The sequence below is a fragment of the Megascapheus bottae genome, chromosome 1, assembly GCF_031878675.1.
Source record: "Megascapheus bottae isolate mThoBot1 chromosome 1, mThoBot2.hap1, whole genome shotgun sequence".
Taxonomy (NCBI): Eukaryota; Metazoa; Chordata; class Mammalia; order Rodentia; family Geomyidae; genus Megascapheus; species Megascapheus bottae.
Genome location: NC_143509.1, coordinates 33,994,939 through 34,000,540, shown reverse-complemented (window position 1 = coordinate 34,000,540; position 5,602 = coordinate 33,994,939). Strand labels below are relative to the sequence as shown.

Here is a 5,602-nt window from a genome sequence, read left to right as displayed (position 1 = left end):
GGGTGTCTGTGGCTGTTGCTGTAGGGGCAAGTGTGTACATAAAACAACTGGGGTGTACATAATACAAAATCAAACCAACCAACCACAGAACAGTGCTAAAGTCTTAGGAGTTCAAGGCAGAGAGCTATCTAGTTTGGTTTGGTGAAGCCTTTGTTCTGTTTTGACAGACAGCTTTGTGTCTTTGTATAATAGGGCAAGAAAAAGAAAGATCCTAGTGTCTTTGCTTAAGTGGTACTACTTTTATCTAGTCACAAACACATTCTTATGAAACACTTTATCTTAATTTCTTATAGTGTATCTTCAAATACAATCATTTGGAAGGTGTAGGCTCAGAGTATGAGTCTTGGGGAAATAGTTCTGTCTATTAGCTCATGGACTGCAGGAGAGTCGTTGATTGTTAAGTCTTCATTCTGCTGGTTGGCTATTATTTCTCCTACAATATATGCTTCCTCTTTAGATGAGCTGGTATTTGGTTTTGCCCTTCAAGCCCATAAACTGAAAAAGCATGTTAGAAATGGCTGTATATAGAATTATTCTGGCTGAGTAAAAATTCACAGGAGGAAAAAAAAAAAGATGGTCAGCCTTAATGTTCACAAATTTACTACAATATTGCTCATTGCTAGAATAATGGGCAGTTTAAAATAATTTTTATCTGTTCTGCTTATCACACAATAAACATGAACTGTCCAAATAAATATATATGAATAAAACATAAAAATATTTAAGATACACATAAAATACAAATGTATCAGTGTCCATAATTTTAGTTATTTATTTTTTGTTTTAAGGATAATTATGTAACATAAAAACTTTTAAACTCTACATTTTAGTGCTGTAAAATATGTTCAAATTTTCTAGACCATTACCTTCATCTACTTTCTTTCCTGAATATTTTGGTTTAGCTTACATATCACAAAATCCTTCTATCTAAAATATAGTTAAGTCTTGCTGCTTGTGGCTCATATCTGCACTCCTATCCACTCAAGAGGCTGAAATCTGAGCATCTAAGTTCAAAACCAACCCAGACATGAAAGTCTATGAGACTCTTATCCCCAACCAAAATGAAGACACTGAACTGTAGTTCAAGTGGTAGAACACTCTCCTTCAGTGAAATACCCTTCACAAATACAATTTAGAGACTTGTAAATTTCCAGTTATGCAGCTATCAGTAATCACTACAATGAGGGACTTAAACCAATGAAAAGAGCTCTCAATAACCAAAACTGAAATAATTTGCACACTAGAATGAATATAATATTACAGAATTTGAAGAATAAAATAACTATCTGTAAGTCCATACAAAAATAATTCCTTAAAAAGTAAATAGATGAAGACTATACTTTCAGGGATCATTTCTGTAGTATGTTAATATAGAAATCTCACTGACAGTGTAGAGTATTAGAAGCATAACAACAAAGTACACTGGGTTAATAAATTGCCTTACTTGTGGAAAAAAAAGTAAATAGATGGGAAATTATGGATGGAAGAATAAATACGATAAACCCAAGGGAAAGGTAGTCAAAAATTTAAAATCATCTGTAATCCATCTTTAGATAAACTGAATATTTTAGCTCAAGTTTCCCAGTAGCCCAAATAGAAAATGGAGCAGCACTGAGATGCTCAGTATAGATGTGTGAACTCAATTATTTTTGAAAGTAAAATTCAGGGCACATTTATTTAAGTTCCATAACAGAGGAATTGACAAATGTAATCAAGACTTTACATAACAAAATTACAACAAATGTAATAATCAGTTTCAATAACATCTGTAAATATATTCTAACAAGAGCTCATACATTTAATTAATTCCTTAAGGCATATTTATGAAAAAAAGTTTATAAATACTATAAATCTTATGCTTACACAAAAATGATATTAGCATTTGTTCCTTAAAGTCTTGATTCAAGAAATCATAAATGACTGAAACTAGAGAGAGTGTGTTGCTCCTCTCCTCTCCGGGGCAGCAACACGGGAACGGGGAGGGACACACAGGGCCAGCCTGTAGTCCCCCGGGAGCCGAGCGAGATGGTAAGTGTCGAAGACCCAGCCCTCCCCCAATCACCGGGGAAGAAAAAACCACGCTGAGTCAGAAGCAGTGTTAACCATGAAAGCGCATCAGATCTCTCTGCTGATCTCTGGTGATCTCTCGTTCTCTCTGATGCTCTCCTCCTTTATTGCATCAGACAATTAGTTATATACTGTTAGGGTAGGAGAAGGTGGGCACTGGGAAGCTAGCCAATAGGAAGAGGGCCTCTGTGTTACCACTAAGGGTCTGGGTGGGGCTTTCAGGTACTGGGCAGGACAGGTGCGGGAAAGCGCGCGAGACTTGAGCTGCTGCGAGACCCGCGAAACTGCGGGGGGTTCAATCGAGTCACATACACAGAGATGCCTTAGGAGAGGTATGCAAAAGACCGAATGCCTAGACAAAGCCCTTTAATTGCAGCTGAACCAGAATCAGGCCTCAGAGATGGAGGCTAGGCCCCAACAAGAGTGTTGATGGTCAAACCTGCAATTCTAGCCACCCTGGAGTCTGAGATATAAAGATCATGCTTCCAAGCCAGCCTGAGCAGAAAAGTGTGTAATACTCTTATCTCCAATTAACCAACATAAAGTAAGACGTTGTATCTAATGTATAGCATATAAATTTGAGCTATGTACCTTGAGGGTAGACATGGAATAGGGAAAGCCAGGAAAGTTAGGATGCAAAGGGTGACCTTATTCAAGTTATATTCTACTACTCATAAACTCTATTCTGGAATTGAAAACCTTTGGTACAACTATTTGATAAAATATTTTTTAAGCCAGAAGAAGAGACGTGATTCAAGTGGAAAACTTTCAGCCTTAAGTAAAATGATGAAAAAAAAAAAAGTCAAGTGAGACTATGAGGCTCAACATTTTGTCCTAAAAAAACAAACAAACACACAAACAAAACTCGATAACATATAAAACTTGTCAATAAAGACTGGCATCAATTTTATTTAGTTTTATAATCTTGACTTTCCCACAATAAATTAAACTTTTTGTTACTGGTTCTGAGGCTTGAACCAGGGCCTGGGCATTGTCCTTGAACATTTTTTGCTCAAGGCTAGTGCTTTGCCACCTGAGCCAGAGTGCCACCTCCAGCTTTTTCTGCATATGTAAATACCGGGGAATCGAACACAGGGCTTCATGAGTGCTAGGCCTAGGTGAACACTCAACCACTAAGCTACACTCTCAGCTCTATCATGAGATTTTGTGGTGTGTGTGTGTGTGTGTGTGTGTGTGTGTGTGTGTGTGTGTGTGTACTGGAGCTTGAAGTCAGAGCTTGAGTGCTAGTCTTGAGATTCTTTTGTTCAAGGCTAGCGTTCTACAACTTGTGTCACGGATCTGCTTCCGGCTTTTTGTTGGTGGCTAATTGGAAGTAATTGTGTCATGAGTTTTCCTGCCTTGGCTAGCTTGAGACTGTGATTTCCAGAGCTCAGCCTCCTGAGAAGGTAGGATTGCTGTGCATGTATTGTCCCACTTCCTCAAGTTTTCAGAGCATTCATCCAACCTGAGGTCTAAACCCAAAACTACATCTGTATCTACTCTACTGAGGATTGAAACACAAAGTTTTAATATGTTCCAAGGAGAGAGGGAAGAAACTGCATGGATCCCTTTTCTATGGGGTGTGAATCCTTCTTATTTAGCTCATTGGAGGCCACCCACAAAGTCTGACCCACACTCATTTTGGGAAAGAATTATAAATACAGATGTTTGTAGTCCAAGTATCCCAAGTAATTATGCATATGAGTTGTCCACTTTAAATAGTATTATCTTTTACTAGTTATTTCAAGAACTGTTTGTGTAAACTGAGCTGAAGTTTCATTTATAACACCTTCTGTTACATGTAACATTTTGTCCCAAATTGGAGGCTATGTGTCAGGAGGTGATTGACAGATTTACTAAGGCTCTAGTTCCTGTGTTAAAAGACTAAGACCCATATACTCTTCACTATGTCATTTAGTAGCATACAATTGCAATGATTGATTAGATCCAATCATTTTGTCAGGTCTCAAATTCTAGTAAAACTGTACATTACCCTTTGGTCTTTGTCAGTAGGGTACTATTTATGATAGCTTCAGCTATTTCCTTCTAAAATTCCAGTAGATAATTTGAGATATAAATTTTTTGAAGTAGAACTTTCCCTCCATCGAATTTCTCTTCTTGCATACTTTGTCTTCATGGCAATACATTTCTTCTAATATAATATTCTTCTAATATAATTAGGTACATTGGCTTGGGGATATCTTTTCTCATTTTTTAAAATCCTAGAATCTCAAGATAAAGCTACCAACATTATCTGTAGAAGGTATTTCCATAAAGTCTAGATATTTATATTTACATATGTAGGCTCTTTTCTACTTTTACTTAAGAGTACGTATAATCACAGTGCACTAGGGGTTTTAGGGCATTGTACTCATAATACTTAGCTGTAGGATTAGACAAAATGAAACTTCAAATATACAAGAAGCTTATTTAAGTAATTAAGGAGGAAATAAGATAATAATAACATAACTTTTATTAGAAAAATGCGAAGGCTCAAATTTAACCAAAATTATATTAGATCCCGAATCTCATCCTTTCTTGCCACATTTAACAGGCTTGCCTCAATTGTCCTCTTTCATTTATTTGCTGTCTCTTCATTCTTGCTTTTTCTCCTATTTTGGCTTGAAGCAGGACTTTTTTCTAGGTTTTTCTCATTTTACTAGAGCATTGTAACTTGTTTTCAATTTACTAGTAAACTGAGTATCAACGTACTCACCTAACATTTATATTGCAACCTCTCATTTGCGACCACTTTCAAACCATTATTTAAATGGTTGCATCTGTGTAAATTATCTTTCCATATGTGTCCTGTTCACAACTTACTAACCTGTGTTTACTCTTAATACTTTTTGGACTATTTCTTTGATGCCTTCCCAATTGCCTGACCCAAAAGCCTTGGCTAGCTGTGAGTATGTGGCTGTACTGAGTAATCTCATCCATTATCAGGACTGCAGGTCCCATTAATATGCTGATGAATCTGAAGTCTAAATGGATCAGACAAAGGAAAGTTGGACTACTTTAAAAAGAAAATGTAGACATTTGGGGTAATAAAAGTGGAAGATAATTTTAGACAGATTATGAGAGAACACTCAATAGATTTGATTACAGAGTGGATTTATGGGCACCAGCTATTAAGAAAGAAAATTAACCCAAGGCACCGAATTCAGAGAGGATGAAGGGGATAATGAAGTTACTGAAATTAGGATCAAAGAGTCACTGAATCTCAGAGCTCAGAGATGTTACCTCGCCTTCTCTAGACAGTACAGGAGACCCTTTCCTGATAGTTTTCATGGCCCAGTACAAAACACCAGCAAATGCTATGTTATACTAGGAATGTCATACTGCGCAAAAACATGGCAAGGAGCTTATGTGGTAGAAAAGGAAACCTAGCAATCTGAAACATGTAGCAGGAATTCTCACTCCTATTATTATATCTAGGCAAGAGATGTCCTCTGGAAAGAAATGTGAAGGTATGAAAAGATATTGTTCCAAGACTTCATTGCTAATTCACTGGACAGTCAATTACATTGATAAT

General features: G+C 36.7%; 1 pseudogene; it reads left to right on the top strand.

Moving 5' to 3' along the window:
- Positions 1–1,330: 1,330 nt before the first annotated feature.
- On the top strand, positions 1,331–1,419 carry LOC150068935 (small nucleolar RNA U3; annotated as a pseudogene).
- Positions 1,420–5,602: the final 4,183 nt, after the last annotated feature.